Consider the following 20352-nt stretch of genomic DNA (forward strand, 5'->3'; position numbering starts at 1 on the left):
CAGCTGAGCTCTGACTCTTGCTCTGATTCCTGGCCCACAGAGACGTTGAGAAAGTAAGATGTGTGTTGTTTTAAGCCAGAGAAACAGATGACTAATAAATGGTCCAAACACTCTTGTGTGATAATGAGTGAACTGGTGTTCATTTGCTCACTGAATCCTTGGGGGGCTAAGAACCAGAGCAGCAACCTTTCTTTAATACATTACTTCAATGGTGGGGATAACCACAACTTCGCCTGAAGCTATTTTGTCTTAATGGAGTCTGAATGATTTGAAAGTAATTTCCTCCTCCTGGAAAAATGGCATACATTAAATAGCTGTTATTTCATTTTTTAAAAAATTGGGTGATCTTCCTTGGGCCATGGTCTTAGGAAGTTATGGGAGCTATAAAGATGAGACCACACATTGTCCCTGACCTCAGAGTGCACAGTCTGGAAAGAAAGAAGCAAGCAAGTAACTGTTCACAATGATCGATCCATGCAACAACTACCTATTATGCATCTACTGTGTGCCTTCCCTCTTTGCAGAGGCTGAGGAAGAGCAGGGAACAGAACAGAAGAGAGAAGACAGAATGTGATAAACCAAACAACAAACGTGGCCAAGACCGAAAGGCCTCCAGGAGATGTGGCACCTATGTTACCATCTGGCACCTGGCCTGATTCTCTTCAACAGGAAAAGATGACATCATGGCGGTGCCCAGTAAGCCATAAATTCCCCCGATTCAGACAGGGTTCAGGACTTGTGCCCCAACACTACCCAAGGGCTTCCCCTCACACCTTGATAATGCACTGCCCAGCCCAAGAAGCAGAAGACTCTGACTGACTTAGGCTATTCACTCAGATGTCGACGCCCAGCCCCAGTGTTAGGTAACATCGGAAGATGTTCTAAAATAGTCTGTTAAGACAGCAGAAACACATCTGACTGGGGCAGCAGGGGGAAGAATGCAGAATGAACTCACTCTAATTTAAGTCATGCTACTAATTAAGCACCTAAACAGGGAAGGAAAGAAAACGGTGCTCAAGGCTCACACACCCTGACACACAGTGGCTTCTGGCCTGTGCAGAATGTCCTCCCACTTCCCTGCTGGCCAGCAGCTAATTTTACCCACTGCCTTTGGGAAGGTGCACCTGGTAATTCTGCACCTTTGTTTCTGACACTTACAAGGTTGTAGCAGCCTCATAAACAAGGTGCTTACTTATAGCCTAATCCTCCCCAGGAACTTGAAGCTTATGGGCAGCCCCTCCTTCCTCCTTAATTCTTATTTCAAGGCAGGCTGCTCAAAGTTGCTTACATGCGGCAAAGGTCACTGGCTATATCCCCCAGAAGTCCTTCTGATTAAGAACTCTGTGTGGGCTGCTGAGCCTAAGTATGTGTGCATTCCTAATATAGCCATAGTCTCAGAATTAACAATATGAATGGCCGCAAATGACTGTAAGAATGTAAGAGAGTGGGAGACAAGTCAGATGAGGGTCATCACACACACACACACACACTCACACACACACACACACACTTTCCCTCAACTGAAGAGTTTTACCTCTGTTTTTTGTGATGAAATAGCAAGGATAATGATGAAGACCCCATACTCAGTAAACATTTTTAGTTTAATGGAAAAATGACCAGAGCAATTAGTTTAAAGTATTTTATAGTGGAACTCTTTTTCCCAAATGTTGGGAACAGGCCCCCAAATCTGGCCATAAACTGGCCCCAGAACTGGCCATAAACAAAATCTCTGCAGCACTGTGACCTGTTTGTGATGGCCATGACGCCCACATTGAAGGTCATTGGTTTAACGAAATGAGGGCAAGGAACACCTGGCCCACCAAGGACGGAAAACCGCTTAAAGGTGTTCCTAAACCACAAACATTATCATGAGTGATCTGTGCCTTAAGGACATGTTCCTGCTGCAGATAACTAGCCAGACCCATCCCTTTGTTTCCCGTAAGGAATACTTTTAGTTAATCTATAATCTATAGAAATAATGCTTATCACTGGCTTGCTGTCAATAAATATGTGGGTAAATCTCTGTTCGAGGCTCTCAGCTCTGAAGGCTGTCAGCCCCGATTTCCCACTCCACACTCTATATTTCTGTGTGTGTTTCTTCAATTTCTCTAGCACCGCTGGGTTAGGGTCTCCGACCAAGCTGGTCTCGGCACCCGAACTATATCCTATGCCAAACCCAAATAGAAGAATCAGATAAAAATGAAGCTACTCATATTTAAAGAGAGTTAGGGGACAGACAGCCTCACTGGCCAGCCTTGACCGCCCCCCTGCCCCACTTGGCTCTTATGCCCACTTGGAATTAACTCTCAAGCTGCAGGGAACAGCCTGAAACACCACTGCCCTAGAGCAGATGGTTACGGCGCCTAAACCAAGAACAAGTTACAGCAGAATTCCTAAGTAAAAGGGAGAGAAGTAAGGAGAAGAGTGAGAAGAATGGGAGCAAGATGAAAAGTTCTGGGGCAGGAAGAAAACTGGAAGCAGCCCTTGACCTTGAGAAGTGCAAAGGCTCCAAGAGTCACAGAGAGAAACATGGCAGGATGCATCACAGCCGCTGTGCTGCACGCCAGTGCCCAGAAGCTGGGTGGCACATAGAGCACGAGACACAGCGCCCAATGTCCACGCCAGGAATGATGAGGGACAGCTCCAGGCTGATCCTTCCCCAGAGCCTACCCTGGTGACCAGGCCTCAGGGACGGAAGGCCTGGCCAGTCGGATATGAAGAGTTCTGTTTGAAGGAAATGCAGGAATTTAAGGAACACACTAAAGTGAAAAGACAAGCTTGTTTTCTGCTGGGTCAATGGGTCTGGAGAGGTAGCCACATGAGTCTGAAAAATTACAGCATTTGGAAATCTAAAAAAAAAGACAACTGGGGGTTTTAGTTGACAGTTAACTTAAAAAGTCAACAGACAACTAGCCGTCTAAATGAATAACATATTCTGGTACAAAACAGAGTAACATATATTCTGCTGTTGTGCTGACAGGCAGACTGTACCTGGAATATGACGGGAAGCCTCACCACCTTCTCACCAGAGGACAGCCTCAATCTTGCAGCAAAGATGTCTCAGGAAGGTTACAAGGAAGGTTTCAGAATCCTGAAAGGCAAGGAAGAGCCATCAGATATGTTCAGTTTCAACCTCAGAATCTCCAAGTCTGTGGCTGGTACGGTGAGAATGGATTCAGCTCAGCCCTGCAGCAGGAGGCACATGCCACCTTAACAGCAGCTGAAGACAGGCTTGACGGCAAAGGGGCCCACCATGGGGCATCATCGGGGAAATTCAGGGAGAAGATGGGGAGCCAGACTAGATGCCCTCCGCACCAGAGATTCCACTGCTTTACCTCTGAAACTGACTCTCATATTTCAAAGAGGAAGATATAAAAGCGTCACACCGGCAATTCACAAATCTAGGGCACAGTTGTAGGCATGCAAAAGCTCTGAGGCCCCGCTCAGGGGCCATGAAGGGGAACGAGTCCACTCCTGACACTGGTATTGACCAGCAAGGCCAGCAGGGGCAGAAAACCTTAGCTGGTGTCTGCTGAAAACACTTGGACTCCAATTCGTACAATCGAGAATTTGGTGATGGAGTTCTATGGGTACTATTAACAGCTGCCATGGCAGCACAAAGCATACACGTGCCCGTAACACCAAGAGTCTCAGCATGGGCAGAAGGTTATCCTAAATCTGGGATGCAGGACCTTGTTGCCTTGGAATGGAATCGTGCTGGCCAGTGACTGGGAGTACCTGGTGTGAACGCAGCCTGAGGACACGCTACTTAGAACCTCGTAGATGCATGGCATATAAAGTCCTTTGTTTTCTAAATCTTACCATTTACACTCTGCACAGATTCTTGCACTCACCCAGGAGCTGAAGAGGTTTAATTAAGCTGTCTGAAATATGATTTGCACCTAATGTGAACCCAGACAAGATTATCATTACACAAAACATGCACATAAAGATGCTAATCAACAGCTAGAGTTTTATAACTTAGCAGCAAACCAGATTTCCCACAATTGGAATCTTATTCTATTCCCACCTACATCATCTTTCATACATTGATATTTCATCCCACACTGATATTTCATTCCTTTTCACTTTCTATGTTGAAAATGTCAAACCTACAGAAGTTGAATGAATACTTACTCTTTATCTACACTTCCCAATATTTAACATTTTGCCATATTTGCTTTATCCCTCTTTAGATAAATATATGCTTTCCTCATGACCATTGTGATAAGCAAGCTATAGCCATCATGACAACTGACCTCTACATATGTCAATAAGTAACTGCTAAGAATTACATTGTGTTACCAAACTGTAATACCATGAACACACCAGTGGAACTGCACATTAATTCAATAGTATTTAAAACACAGTCCACAATCAAATGTCCCTAACTATCAATTACTGCTATTTCTTGATGCTCTATCATGTACCATGAGAGCACTGAGAACAATGAAGGTTGATAAAGTCAGGCTCACAGCCCACCAGGGACACAGCATCCTGGTGCCCCACTGCAAGGTGGGTGCCAAGGGGCCATGATTGGGATTCGTAGTTTAAAAAGTTAACTCTGGGAAAAAAAAAGGGGGGGCAGAATCTAGAAGGGAAACAACTGACAACATTTGCTGCGAGTGATAAAATTTGAGCTTTCAAGAAAAAAATGGGAATTTCAGAAAACTTGTATTTGTCACCAAGATGTGGACAGCTCCCTAAAAGTTGAATTTTCTGATGACACTGGGGGTGATGTTAACAAATGGGATATTTTAAAAATATATGATGAAATGTGCCAGCATTTGGAAGATCCACGTAATTCAGTAAAACAGAATCCTGAACACGCAGACTGATTTGAAGTGCAGGATAGACCCATTATTTTAGAACAAAGAGCTTACCGAGATGGCTTCAGATTCCACAATGGAACCCACTATTGCCTGTGGAGTTTTAATGTAGTATCAAGAAAGAATATCTACAATTACCTGAAAAGGCCACTAAAGTGTTCCTCCTTTTCTAGGTACATCCCTGTGAAGCCATATTTTCCTTATATACTTCAACTAAAACAACACATCCAAACTGACTGAATGCAGAAGCACATATATGAATCCAGTTGCCATAAGCTGAACATCAAAGACACTGGCAAATATGTAAAACAATGCCACTCTTCTCACTGATTTTTTTTTTGTTCTGGAAAATAGCTATTTTTCATAAAAATGTTACTTATAGTAATACAAAATGGGTTAATCCTTGTTATTTTCGGTAAATAAAGACATTTATTTCAAGTTGTTCTAAATTTTAATTGTTTTTTTTTTTTAGACAGGGTCTCACTCTGTCACCCAGGCGACAGAATGCAGTGGCACAATCTTGGCTCACTGCTGCCTCGACCTCCCTAGACTCAGGTGATTCTCCCACATCAGCCTCCCAAGTAGCTGGGACTACAGGTGCACACCAACACGCCTGGCTAATTTTTGTATTTTTTGTAGAAACAGGGTTTCGCCACATTGCCCAGGTTGGTCTCAAATTCCTCAGCTCAAGCAATCCACCTGCCTCAGCCTCTCAAAGTGCTGGGATTACAGAGGTAGGCCACTGCACCCAGCCTAAATTTTAATTTCCAATTCATAAGTATTGATAGACGCAACCCACATAAGCAAAGTTTCTTGGAGTCCTCCATATTCTTTAACGGCGTCAGAGGGGTTCCAAACCCAACAGTTTGAGAACCACTGCTTGAAAGGTTGCCCCATGAAATGAACACAGCCAAGCTTAATATATGCTCAACAGGAAGAATGCTGCTCTCCTGCCTCTTAGGCATGAATTCAGCAGCCTGCCGCAGTGACGCTTGCTCCAGTCATAGTCTCTTGTCGTGGTATAAAAGCAGTTAATGCTAAACTTAAAAGTCTAAAGAAAGGCACGCCATATGTTAAGCCAGGATGAACTCATCAGGATTAATGGGACTGGAATGCATAGCAAATAAATTCATTAACACAGCTCTTCTTTAATCCAAGAATGTTCCAACCAATTTATTGTAATTTTTGAGATTTGAAAATTCCTTTGTTAAAAGCAGAGTAATGCAATGCTACGCCTCAGGCGTAAAGAGTTTAATTCCACTTGTTTCATAAATATAGCAAGCAGCATTCCAACACTACCCTTGATGGGCTTCCAGGGTTATGTGGGGACTGTAAAAGTGTGATTGTGACACCATGTGGCTATATTATAATACAGTCATGTGTCATGACTTAATGACAGGGATGTGTTCCGAGAAATGCGCCTTTAGGCAATTTCATCCTTGTGTGAACATCCTGGAGTGTACTTAGAGTGTACTGACAGAAACCTAGGTGGGATAGCCTACTGCACACCTAGGCTGCATGGGATAGCCTTGGCTCCTAGCCTACAAACCTGTACAGCATGTTACTGTACTGAATACTGTAGGCAACAGTCACACGATGGTAAGTATCTGTGAATGGAAACATAGAAAAGGTACAGCAAGAATAAGATACAAAAGATAAAAATTGGTACCAGCTTATAGGGTACTTACCATGAACGAAGCTTGCAGGATTGCAAGTTGCCCTGAGTGTCAATGAGTGAGGGGGGAGTGAATGTGAATGAGGGGGAGTGAATGTGAGTGAGGGGGAGTGAATGTGAGTTGGGGGGAGTGAATGTGAATGAGGGGGAGAGTGAATGTGAGTGAGGAGGAGTGAATGCGAGGGGGGAGTGAATGTGAGTGAGTAGGGAGTGAATGTGAGTGAGGGGAGTGAATGTGAGTGAGGAGGAGTGAATGTGAGTGAGGGGGAAGTAAATGTGAGTGAGGGGGGAGTGAATGTGAGTGGGGGAGGAGTGAATGTGAGTGGGGGGGAGTGAATGTGAGTGAGGGGAGGAATGAATGTGAGTGAGGGGGAGTGAATGTGAGTGAGGGGGAGAGTGAATGTGAGTGAGGGGGAGTGAATGTGAGTGGGCGGGGAGTGAATGTGAGTGAGGGGGAGTGAATGTGAGTGAGGGGAGTGAATGTGAGTGGGGGGGGAGTGAATGTGAGTGAGGGGGAGTGAATGTGAGTGAGGGGGAGTGAATGTGAGTGAGGAGGAGTGAATGTGAGTGAGGGGGAGTGAATGTGAGTGAGGCAGAGAGTGAATGTGAGTGAGGGGAGTGAATGTGAGTGGTGGGGGGGAGTGAATGTGAGTGAGGGGGAGTGAATGTGAGTGAGGGAGAGTGAATGTGAGTGAGGGGGAGTGAATGTGAGTGAAGGGGAGTGAATGTGAGTGAGGGGGAGTGAATGTGAGTGGGGGGGGAGTGAATGTGAGTGAGGGGGAGAGTGAATGTGAGTGAGGGGGAGTGAATGTGAGTGGGGGGGAGTGAATGTGAGTGAGAGGGGAGAGTGAATGTGAGTGAGGGGGAGTGAATGTGAGTGGGGGGGAGTGAATGTGAGTGAGGGGGGGAGTGAATGTGATTGAGGGGGGGAGTGAATGTGAGTGAGGGGGAGTGAATGTGAGTGGGGGGAATGAATGTGAGTGGGGGGGAGTGAATGTGAGTGAGGGGGAGAGTGAATGTGAGTGAGGGAGAGTGAATGTGAGTGGGGGGAATGAATGTGAGTGAGGAGGAGTGAATGTGAGTGAGGGGGAGTGAATGTGAGTGGGGGGAATGAATGTGAGTGAGGGGGAGTGAATGTGAGTGAGGGGCAGTGAATGTGAGTGAGGGGGAGTGAATGTGAGTGAGGGGGAGTGAATGTGAGTGGGGGGGAAGTGAATGTGAGTGAGGGGGAGTGAATGTGATTGAGGGGGGGAGTCAATGTGAGGGGGGGAGTGAATGTGAGTGAGGGGGGGAGTGAATGTGAGTGAGGGGGAGAGTGAATGTGAGTGAGGGGGAGTGAATGTGATTGAGGGGGGGAATGAATATGAGTGGGGGGGAGTGAATGTGAGTGGGGGGGAAGTGAATGTGAGTGAGGGGGAGAGTGAATGTGAGTGAGGGGGAGTGAATGTGAGTGGGGGGGAGTGAATGTGAGTGGGGGGGAAGTGAATGTGAGTGAGGGGGAGAGTGAATGTGAGTGAGGGGGAGAGTGAATGCGAGTGAGGGGGAGTGAATGCGAGTGGGGGGGAGTGAATGCGAGTGAGGGGGAGAGTGAATGTGAGTGAGGGGGAGTGAATGTGAGTGAGGGGGGGAGTGAATGTGAGTGAGGGGGGGAGTGAATGTGAGTGAGGGGGGGAGTGAATGTGAGTGAGGGGGGGAGTGAATGTGAGTGAGGGGGAGTGAATGTGAGTGAGGGGGAGTGAATGTGAGTGGGGGGGAGTGAATGTGAGTGAGGGGGAGTGAATGTGAGTGAGGGGGGGAGTGAATGTGAGTGAGGGGGAGTGAATGTGAGTGAGGGGGGGAGTGAATGTGAGTGAGGGGGAATGAATGTGAGTGAGGGGGAGAGTGAATGTGAGTGAGGGGGAGTGAATGTGAGTGAGGGGGGGAGTGAATGTGAGTGAGGGGGAATGAATGTGAGTGAGGGGGAGTGAATGTGAGTGAGGGGGAGAGTGAATGTGAGTGAGGGGGAGAGTGAATGTGAGTGAGGGGGAGTGAATGTGAGTGAGGGGGAGAGTGAATGTGAGTGAGGGGGAGAGTGAATGTGAGTGAGGGGGAGAGTGAATGTGAGTGGGGGGGAGTGAATGTGAGTGGGGGGGAGTGAATGTGAGTGAGGGGGGAATGAATGTGAGTGAGGGGGAGAGTGAATGTGAGTGAGGGGGAGTGAATGTGAGTGAGGGGGAAGTGAATGTGAGTGAGGGGGGAATGAATGTGAGTGAGGAGGAGTGAATGTGAGTGGTGGGAGAGTGAATGTGAGTGAGGGGGAGTGAATGTGAGTGGGGGGGAGTGAATGTGAGTGAGGGGGAATGAATGTGAGTGAGGGGGAGAGTGAATGTGAGTGAGGGGGAGTGAATGTGAGTGGGGGGGAGTGAATGTGAGTGAGGGGGAATGAATGTGAGTGAGGGGGAGAGTGAATGTGAGTGAGGGGGAGTGAATGTGAGTGAGGGGAGGAATGAATGTGAGTGAGGGGGAGAGTGAATGTGAGTGAGGGGGGAGTGAATGTGAGTGAGGGGGAGTGAATATGAGTGGGGGGGGAGTGAATGTGAGGGGGGGGAGTGAATATGAGTGAGGGGGAGTGAATGTGAGGGGGAGAGTGAATGTGAGTGAGGGGGAGTGAATGTGAGGGGTGGAGTGACTGTGAGTGAGGGGGAGTGAATGTGAGTGAGGGGGAGTGAATGTGAGTGGGGGGGGAGTGAATGTGAGTGAGGAGGAGAGTGAATGTGAGTGAGGGGGAGTGAATGTGAGTGGGGGGGGAGTGAATGTGAGTGAGGGGGAGAGTGAATGTGAGTGAGGGGGAGTGAATGTGAGTGGGGGAGAGTGAATGTGAGTGAGGGGGGAGTGAATGTGAGTGAGGGGGGGAGTGAATGTGAGTGAGAGGAGTGAATGTGAGGGGGAGTGAATGTGAGTGAAGGGGAGTGAATGTGAGTGAGGGGGAAAGTGAATGTGAGTGAGTTGGGAGTGAATGTGAGTGAGGGAGAGTGAATGTGAGTGAGGGAGAGTGAATGTGAGTGAGGGGAGTGAATGTGAGTGGGGGGGGAGTGAATGTGAGTGGGGGGGAGTGAATGTGAGTGAGGGGAGTGAATGTGAGTGAGGGGGAGTGAATGTGAGTGAGGGGAGTGAATGTGAGTGAGGGGGAGTGAATGTGAGTGAGGGGGAGTGAATGTGAGTTGGGGGGAGTGAATGTGAGTGAGGGGGAGTGAATGTGGGGGAGGGAGTGAATGTGAGTGAGTGGGGAGTGAATGTGAGTGAGGGGGAGTGAATGTGAGTGAGTTGGGAGTGAATGTGAGTGAGGGGGAGTGAATGTGAGTGAGGGGGAGTGAATGTGAAGGCCTAGGACATGACTGCACACTGCTGGAGACTTGAGGAACACTGTACACTGAAGCTACACCAAATGTGTAAAAAATATTTTTCCTTCTTCAGTCATAAATTAAGCTTAGCTTACTGCAACATTTTTACTTTACAAACTTTTTTGTAACTCTTTTTTTTTTTTTTGAGATGGAGTCTCGCTCTGTCGCTCAGGCTGGAGTGCAGTGGCGCCATCTTGGCTCACTGCAAGCTCTGCCTCCCGGGTTCATGCCATTCTCCTGCCTCAGCCTCCGAAGAAGCTGGGACTGCAGGCGCCCACCACCATGCCCAGCTAATTTTTTATATTTTTATTAGAGACAGGGTTTCACCGTGTTAGCCAGGATGGTCTCGAGCTCCTGACCTTGTGATCCGCCCACCTCGGCCTCCCAAAGTGCTGGGATTACAGGCGTGAGCCACCGTGCCCGGCCCTTTTTTATAACTCTTACTTTTTTGTAATAACACAGCTTAAAACACAAACATTACACAAAAGTACAAAAACATTTTTTATGTCCTTATTCTATAAGCTTTTTCCATTTTGAATTTTTTTTTTTTTTTTTTACTTTTTCAACTTTTTTCTTAAAAACCAAGATGCAGACATACACATTAGCCCGGGCCTGCACACAGCCAGGATGGTCAATGTCACCGTCTTCCACCTCTACGTCTTGTCCCACTGGAAGGTCTTCAGGGGCAGGAACACACAAGGAGCTGTGATCTCCTGTGATAACAATGCCTTCTTCTGAAATACTTCCTGAAATACCTGCCTGAGGCGATTTTACAGTTAACTTTTCTTGTAAGTAGGACTACACTCTAAAATAACGATAAATAGTATATTAAATACATAGTATTTACATATATGCATAATATAGACATACATATATTACATTAATTGTATTACATTAATATATACATATGTATTACTATGTATGTATGTATTACTATTACATAGTAAAAACCCAATAACACAGTCATTTATTATCAAGTATTATGTACCGTACCTAATTGCATGTGCTATACTGTTAGATGGCTGGCAATGCAGTATGTCTGTTAACCCCAGCACCACCAAAAAACACATGAGTAACGTGTAGCAGAACAATGTCACAAAGGCTAAGACATCAATAAGCAACAGGAATTTTTCAGATCTATTATAATCTTATGGAACTACTGTCATAGATGAAGTCTATAATCAACCAAAACATCATTACGGGGCTCATGACTGTATATTTACAGTGGACACCTGGCAGGCCAAGAGAAAATCCGTGTATAAAATAACCCCAAAATATCAGAAAACATATCCCACTGAACGATTTATAAATCAAAAGGAGTCAGGTCTTTCCACTAAGTACACTTATAAGAACCACTAAAAAAAATCTTTAAATTTATTTTATTAAACATAATGCCCAACTTTTTGGCAACTTACATAGCAGTTTCGCCTGTTCTTACCCTATTCTTCACTCAACAGTTATGTACTGAGTGCCAGGTGTAGTTCCAGAAACTGGGGATGCAGCAGTGAACTAACTAGACCAAAATCCCCATCTTTGTGGAGTTAATGTTCTATTAATGGGAATGCCTCTTCAAAAAATAAGAACGGACCAAACACTAATGAAGGCAGCACACTTCTCATCTCCTAAAGTAACTGCATGAAACAAGGAGAAACAGAATGAGCCCCAACTATACACACAGGTGCTCCTTCCCAGCAGGAGGTCGATGTCACAGTCATTAGTGACGTGCTGAGGGGGTATCAAGAATGAAGCTACAAGGGACCACAGTTCAAGGCAGTGGGGAGATCTCTGTGAAGTCAACCAATAGCTACAACCAATAATTCTGGTGACAGCCGAGCCCTTTGGGATGGCCAGATTCCTGTGGAACAGCCCAGGCAGCTCCCGAGGGGATATGTCGGGGGTGTCAGAGTGTTGGAAAAAGAGGGGGTTTCTAGTCTGAAAAGGCAAACTACAATTAGTTTAATTTTTCCTTTGACATAAATATTGTCTTGAAATTTCCATGAGTTTTTTGTTGAAAGCATTGGGCTAAGAGACTGAAATAACTTTTCTGTTCAAGGAGAGTGATGGAGGACAGAAATCCAAACCTAATGTGCACAATAAAGACTTCAGCGTCCCTGGAACCACAAGGGCAGGCCCCAGGCATCACCAAAGAATCCAGAACTGCCCTCTGAGGCTCTCGCGGTCTGAGGCCCTTCTGCCCCTTTTGTGATGGGCCCCACACATGGCACCATCGGACTGCATCAGTGGCTGACCATCCCAGCAGCTGTTCTGCAGACACACCGAGAGCTGCAATTCCCAAAAGGTTTTCTGGACCACAAAAACGGGGGCATCCCGTCTGTCCTTGAGCCTTCCAGTCCTCAAAGTCCAAATCTTAGATTTATCCAGACTCTTGTTAACTGCAGTAATACACAGTAATGGCAAGGGGCACAAATGGATGGTACCAGAAACCAAAACTTTCAAGTATCACGTTCCCCTGCATTCCTGACGGACCCACACTTCCTGACTTCCGTAGTTCCATCCCAGCATAGCATATTCTCAGCCTGCCAGTTTCCCAATGATCACACCCTGTCCTTCACCTGATGACAGTGAATGTTCCAGCTGTTACTCCAGTTCCCAGGCAAACTCACAGAATGGATTCGTCTCCACGTGAGAATGTCAATAGTTCTTCCCCTACTTTCTTTAAGATTATTTCATTTTATATTTCACATTGACAGACAAAATTGTATGTATTTACTATGTACAACATATTTTAAAGTGTATACACAGGTTGGGTGTCTCTGATCCAAAAATCCAAAATCTGAAATGCTCCAAAATCTGAAACTTTGAGCACCAACATGATGCTCAAAGGAAATGCTCACTGGAGCATTTCTAGTTTCAGACTTTTTTTGGATTAGGAATGCCCAACTGGTAAGTAATGCAAATAGTTCAATCTGAAAAAATCCCGAATCCAAAATGCTTCTGGTTCCAAGCATTTTGGATAAGGTATCGTCAACCGGTACACTGTGAAATGACTGAACCTGGCCAACTAACATATGCGTTACCTCGCACAGTTATCATTGTTGTGGTATTCTCCTAATTTCTAATATCTGTCATGGTTCCACTGTTATTTGGAACCTATACCAGTTCCTGTCCAATCCCTGAGGCAGCAATAAAATGTAAATGCAAAAGCTGTTGAAAAGACCACACAATCTATATAATATTTGTGGTTCTACAATACTTACTAGCGGGTGGGAGATTACAAATGCTAAAGGAAACGTGGTCAAGGAAGAAACAGTAAGATAGTTATCTTACCTCCAGCCCTTCAATAATTAAAATTACTCCAGCTCATTTTGCACCCAGTAAAAGACCATTTGGCTCAAAATTGCATGATTCATCCTTCCTTTGAGATGCAAAATACTCTGAGAAAAGGCTACAAACTCCTTCTGTGCTGTGCACTGCAAAATGCTAGAGAAAGCCATTCTAACCAACTGGTATAAATCTAATGATGGCTCCAAAAGGGGCAACGAGAGAGGCCGGGAGGACAGAGTCGGGGGCTGCAGTGCAGTGGCTCTCAACTGGGGGTGACTCTGTCCCTGAAGGACATCTGACAATGTCTGGAGACATTTTAGGTTGTCACAATTGAAGGATGGTGGTCAACTAGCAGGCAGAGGCTAAGGATACAGCTAAATCCTACCATGCACAGGGCAGTTCCCTCAACAAAGAATGATCCATGATGTGCCAAGGCAGAGAAAGCCTGCCTTACCGTGTGCAACGGTGGACGGCAAAGTGTTCTACAAATTTACTTGAGTGGGTTTTTTGATGTTTCACTATTTAAATTATAATATTAAAAATTACAAATATTGTCTGCAAAATAGGCACAAACATATTTACAGGAAAGCAAAACTTTGTCATCACACCCCTGGAGAACACCCTCAATGTCCCTGAACCAGATAGTGAATAACTAAGAAGAAACAGGGGAAGAACAGCAGTAAAGGATGAAAAGACGTAGGAGACGAAGACAAGTTTCCCATCGGAATGAATCCAGGCTCTGGTTTCTAAGAGTGAAACTGACAGCTTGTCCAAATGTTGGGGATGCCTTCGCCCTGCAGGCAGCATGGAGAAGATGGGCAGCTTGAAGAGACGGGACTGCCAGCACTACCCTGTGCTGTCATGGGTCTCCCAGCACGGGCATGGATACCCATCTCCACTTTATGGATGAGATACTAATGCTCAGGAAAGGTAGCTCAACTCTGAAACTAAGGCACCACTGCCAATTTATTAAAAAGTCCTCCTGTCACAAAAAAGACAGGGTTTTGGTGCTCCTGGGGGAAGGCCATCTTTAGCCGGTGAGAGGCAGTTTTCACCATGGGGAGGGCAGCTTCTCTCCAAGTGATGCTCTGCCGGTCAATGAGAATTTAAAAACACCAAGTCCTAAGCTCAGAGAGCTGGAAGGACCACACAGTCACGGAATGCCGGAATCCTCTCAAGACGGTGAAAGGAAAACCAGGACTAACACAGGAAAATAGTGGGGAGGAAGAGGAAGGGAGGACAAGGGCTGGAGGAAGGGGTGGTCTGGAAGAATACACTGATTTTCCACGCAGTCATTTCCCGCCTTCCATTTGACATGCTCTCACCAACTATCCTGCACAGCTCACCTCTGGCTCAGCCAAAAATAAATGCACCCGTGAAGTCAGTTGTAGGCCCACTGACAATAATAATAACTGCTATCAAGTGCCTACGATGCACCAGTGCCCTCTCCGAAGGCACTTCTTCTTAAATGAGTATGTAATTTCATTTAATACTTAAGCCAAGCCTTTGAAGGTTATACAGCTGTTACACTTGCTTCACATGTGAAAAAACGAGCTGCATAAAGGAGGTCCTATGAAGCGGAATCTCGGCTCAAACCTCAGTGTGTGCGTCTAACTCTAAATCCACGATGCTCCATTATTTTCAATACTACTGAAACTCTATGCCAGACTTATAATAGCTCCCCTAGGGCAACAGCCATAATGAAATTATAGTACAAGTTTAATTAGATGCAAGGACGATCCTCCCACTTAGCAAATGCAGTCAGAGGCAATGGGATGGGGAAGCACAGGTCTTGAGGAAGACATTGATATCAATCCCTGCTCAACCACGGACTAGCTGAATAAGCCTGGGCAAGTTACTCTGAATCTCAATATCCTGCCTTCTCCAATGCAGAAACTACTGCTACGTTCACAGAATTATTTAAGAAAATAAATAGAGATTATATATATAAATATATTAAGCACTTTTCAAAAGAAATACATTCTTAGATAATTTCTTTGAATAAATGACATGCTTCCAGAAATACTTTCCCTCCATTACATTCTGTTCTTCAACCGCACTGGCTTGTAGCTGGCATTCTGAAATTTCTCTGCCAAATAGCTAATAAACTACACAAAGAGATAAATGCAGCCAAGGGGAGCCGCTATTTAAAGACATCCTCTAGTTTAAGTGAAGAATTGTTTGATGTGTGAATAATCAGCTCTTAATTAATGGTTTGTCGATATTTTTAAAGAATTATCTAATTAATGAGCTGCCTGGGTAGACTGTGGCATCCATCCTGAATTAGAATATTTGATGTTTCTCTCTGCCAGTGACTTAACCCAAAAGAGTAGAAAATACAGACCTTTCCAGTGAGGAGGTGACTATGTTACTGAGAAGATAAGAGAGCTACTCATGAAGATGCATGAGTACAATACAAGCAATACAATACAATACAGCGGGGTAATCTCAAGATGGCCAGCAGAGAGAGAAAGGAGGCCTGGCGGGGGGTACTTCAGGGCAGGGCCAACAGACCCAGCAGGCATTCCCAGAACAGGCCTGGAGGAGCACAAAGGGTTCAGGAAGCACCAGGGCATTGGCCTCCCAAGAGGTGGGGCAGAGGGGGCCTGCTGTCGATGGTCTAGGCCCACCTTCTCCAGGACCTCTTCTAGGTCTATGATGGTCTTCCCTAAACACACTTACACATTTTGGTCCACACTTGTACACTCTCCCGTGACTCAGTAAATCTGATCCACAGTCCTTTATACTCAGGATCCCTTTCTGCCATCTGCCAGGACACAGGTGGATCTCAGCTCACCACACACAAAAAGAAGCCTCTGTGCACCTACTTACGCCCTGGAGACAAGCCTGGGAAAGACAGTGTCCCTCAAACATGCCCGGTGGGCTCCCCCAGGATGCAGACAGTAGCCCACCTTACCATTTCCCTGCTCCCAGTTCTTGGGCAGCCTCTTCAAGTTATCCCCACTCTGCTCCTCTTATCCAAAGCTTCCTAATGCAGCAGCATCTATACAGAGAAGGGATCCTGCGGTTCTGGGCCAAGGAACCATCACCCTGTCTAGACTCTCACACCTCTCAAAAGGCAGTGAGTTCGATCATTACTAACCCACCTCTTTGCTGAGTCAAAGCCAAAGTTATTTATCCTTTCTGGGGCCTAGGAGATGGTGTGGACTGTTTCACCAAAACCCAAGAAAAGGATGGCAGCAGTGATGGTTGTACAACAATGTAAATGTAGTTAATGTGATTGAACTGCACACTTAAAAATGGCTAAGATGGTAAGTTTTGTTATGTGTATTGTCCCACAGTTAAAAAATACTTACAATTCAAAAGGGAAAAACAAAACAACTAAGAAGATTCCTCAAAAGTGCACAGAGGTACAATACAGCAATTCCATTAAGGTCAATGTTCAAGATAAGGAAAGCAAGCGTCCACATGAAAGTGTACACCAATGTTCACAGTAACATTTTTCATAATAGCCAAAAAGCAGAAACAACCCAAACGTCCATCGACTGCTGAATGGATAAACAAAATGTGGTACATCCAGACAAAGGAATATTATTTAGCCATAAAAAGCAATGACATTCTGACATATGCTGCAACATGGATGAACCTTGAAAACACGATGCTAAGTGAAAGAAGCCAGACATAAAGGGTCACATTCCGTGTCATTCCACTTATATGAAATGTCCAGGATAGAGATAAAAAGGAGATAAGTGGTTGTGTAGGGCTTGGCTACGGGTGGGGAATGACTGTTAATGGGTATGAGTTTCCTTTCAGGGGTGACGAAAATATTCCAGAAGTAGGGCGATGGCTGCATAACCCTGTGAATTTGCTAAAAAATCACTGAATTTATGCTTTCAATGGGTGAGCTTTATACTATGTAAATTAGATTTATAAAACTATTTTTTGTAAAAAAAAAAAAAAGCCGAGAGGAGCCCAATCCAAAGGGATCCCAGTATAGTTTTCCCACTAACCATGACAGGCACATTTGAACTTGCACTTCTATTCAAGTTCGGTTGCTAAGGCAGCGCTTTCTCCCACACACTTTAATTCTGCTTCAAGTCAAAACTCTACCACCCCACTCCCCTAGAAATCAATCATCATGGCTCAGTTGCCGTTGGTAAGAGGCTCTCCACTCTACTTGCACAAGCTATTTATTATATGTAACCGTCATTCTGCTTTGAGAGTTTCATGAGGGTGAAATTACCTCCTATTTGATAAACTCTCCCTACAACTGCCGCCTCATCTTCTGGTGTTCTGTTACATTGCAAATACAAGCTCCTGTTTTAATACGCAGCTTAAATATTTCACGGTGACAGGGCGCAGAATAATAAAAATAGGGCAGGTTGCAGCATTTTTTGGTTTAAATAATGCCATACACGTGGTTTTTAAGCTTTTAGGTCAAAACAGGGTGTGGGGGAAGGGAACCCCTCTCACTCTGTGGGTACCTATGGTCCAGGATCTCAAAAAGAATAGGATGGCTTACATAGGTAAGCAGAAGAGTAAAAGCTCATCAGGAAGTCGAAATGGAACAGTCTCTTAGCCCAGCCCAGTATTTCCTAAGGCCATCAGGGCTTACTACCAGGGCAAAAAAGTCATCCGGGAGGATAGGAAAAGACATGCCCAACTCAGTGAGTGGGAGACAAATTTTGGGATGCTTCCCGCACTGAATGTTCGGAATGCTCACAGGGCTTGGCCGCAGCCTTTTCTCTGCCAAGGCACACCTGACAGGTAAGCTCCTGCCACACTCCTGGGCATTTACAAGCTGCTGGGTACAACTCCCTGCAGGCGGGCATCCCTCCCACGGATGCAACCCGGACAGTGCGGCAGTTCTAAAGAAGCCCACAAAGACAAATAAGTCTCGGGTGTGGCCAGGAGCTGGGGAGAGCAGCACAGGCTCAGGCTCAAGGAGACTGACAGGCAGTAATTACCAAACGGAATTAAGCAAGCTCTCGCAAGTCTTGGCCTCTGAATTTCTGTACTTTTTTTATGGACTTAATTTGTTCTCCTGGGCCTAAATCACTAGCTGTGTTGCTGGAATGTGCATGCCCTTGAGGGTGAAGTGACCCTAACTTCGAGGAGGGGTTGACTCCAAAGAGCTCCCACCCAGGGGATAGCTCTTCACAGAGGGGCAGGGGGGGTGGGCACCCCACATGCCTGGCACCTGCCAGTCAGGACTCCATTGAAAAAATGGCTCTGCCCTCTTGTTTTCTCCTCTAAACTTACACAAAACTTCTCAAAGTGCTGAGAATATTTTCATCAATGTGAAATGGTCCCAAAAGTCTACATCTAAAACATGGGATAATCAAGGAATGTGGTGTTGGGGAGGAGTGAGCTGATCTAATCCACTCCAGACCACGGTCTACCCCGTACCTCTTCTGTGAGGTTCTGCTCTGTGTGGTATGGACACTGTCCTTTATAATATTTCTCCTTAAAGGAATCCATCTTTTAATAATTTAGTCAATTTTTTTACAAACCACGACGATGTATTACTCTCATAAATGGAGCACCACCAAAATTACCTGGAATCAGGTCTTAAAACTCACATCCACCACTCAGCCTGCGAGAGCCAACTGTTTCCTGGAGGGCCCCGCGTAGCTACATCTATGGGTAGTGAGTTCTTAAGGTGCCAGTCATCTATTTTTCCTAATACACATTAGAACTCACATACCATTAAAATAAAAACGCGTGTGCATTCCCTAAAATCACCTTGCACACAGAAGTGCGCAAAGCACACAGGGGAGTGACAATCTAGTCCAGGAGCTGAAACACAATGGTGCTTCGCCCATTTTTGTATTGACCATGAATTATGAATGATTTTTATTTGTAAAAGATTGTGTTTTTAAAGAAGGGGAAGGAGAAAAAAGAGAAAGAAGAAAAAGGAGATGATGATCATGCGACTGAGACCTTGTGTGGCCGCAAAGCCTAAAATATGTACTACCTGGCCCTGTAGACCACCCACTTGATAAGCCCTGATCAAGTCTGCCCCTTTATTTTACCACAGGGCAACTCAAGTCCTAATACACCGAGTGACTGAGACGCACCTGAACACAGGTATCCAGGCTTCTAAGCAAGTGAAGGAAGATTACCTAACAAGTCACCAGCTTAAATTCATCAAAACGGGTCTCTGTCCAGTCACTTTGATTCCATTTTAAGAACTGACTCCTATCTAAAGCAAACAAAAATGTGGGCTGCACAACTCATCTGACTTGTTTTTGTCCTCAGCTCAGCCGAGGGCACCTGGCTCTCTGCCCCATGTCTGAAATCACATCCTGTTTGCCCCCAGAGCCACTCCCTGCCTTCCCCACTACAAGGCCCACCTGTGTGCATCCCGAGCTCTCTGGGCACTGGCAGGCAGGAGTGAGGCGAGGGAGGACCCTCTCTGCGGGCTGTCTCATGGGAGATCGGCCCTTCACAAAGCCAGCTGCAGCCTCAAAACCATCCCTTCCCCTCAGGTTGAGGGTGTTAGAAGTGGTCAGGGCCCCCTCACTACTCCAGGCTGTGAACCCCCTGCCCTGCCTTTGTAAAAAGTCACTTTATTTAAACTCACCTCAAACTGCCCATCCTGAGAACGCACTCTGCTCCCTGCAGGGCCCCTGATGGCAACAGCCTTAAGGGCAGTGAGCTCTGGATGTCTGCAGCCACCAGGCCCACTGCAAGTGTGAGGGCTTGACCCCATGAGGCGGGGGCTGCAATAATCACATGATAGCCCTCCTCCTTCTAAATCGAGCTCCTAAGGACACCAGATTAATCACCACTACCCCATTCTCAAGAGTACCCACAGTGAGTCTAGTGATCGGTTACAACAACACATTGCACTATCAAGACAGATTTTTTAAAAATTCTTCAATGTAATGCAATAACATCTGAGCAGCTGGTATGCAGCAGACACTGTGCTAGGTCTTTCACATACCTAGAAAAGCAACCATCTATCCTCATTTCATAAATGAGAACACTGAACCTCAAAGAGTTTCAGCAGTGCTTATCAGAGCTCTAAGAGGCTGAGGCAGGAGTCACCCCAAAGGCCCGTTGGATCCACCTCCATGGCTGGCCAGGCTCCAACCAGCGAACAAAGCACACGGCTGCTGGCTAGCCTGGCCACAGACGTCCTGGTCACATTACACAAATTAAAAGAAAAACAGAACCAGAAACAAAAGTTTTCTAACATAATACAGAAGCTCCCTGA

The 20352-nt window shown here is 45.8% G+C and overlaps 1 protein-coding gene across 4 annotated transcripts in view; it reads right to left on the bottom strand.

Moving 5' to 3' along the window:
• The window catches only part of SLC7A1 (solute carrier family 7 member 1), an 87253-nt gene that overhangs the window by 41243 nt on the left and 25658 nt on the right, over positions 1–20352 (bottom strand). For 2 of the 4 annotated variants that reach the window (XM_054446535.2, XM_054446537.2), the window contains exon 2: positions 2992–3091. The exons of 1 other annotated variant lie outside the window; for it this stretch is intronic. The gene's annotated coding sequence lies outside the window, so the exon portion shown is untranslated. Of the gene's footprint in view, positions 1–2991; positions 3092–10482; positions 10644–20352 lie in introns of all 4 variants that reach the window. One more of the 4 variants, XM_063650730.1, reaches the window with a different exon arrangement.

This window comes from Pongo pygmaeus, chromosome 14, assembly GCF_028885625.2.
Source record: "Pongo pygmaeus isolate AG05252 chromosome 14, NHGRI_mPonPyg2-v2.0_pri, whole genome shotgun sequence".
Lineage (NCBI taxonomy): Eukaryota > Metazoa > Chordata > Mammalia > Primates > Hominidae > Pongo > Pongo pygmaeus.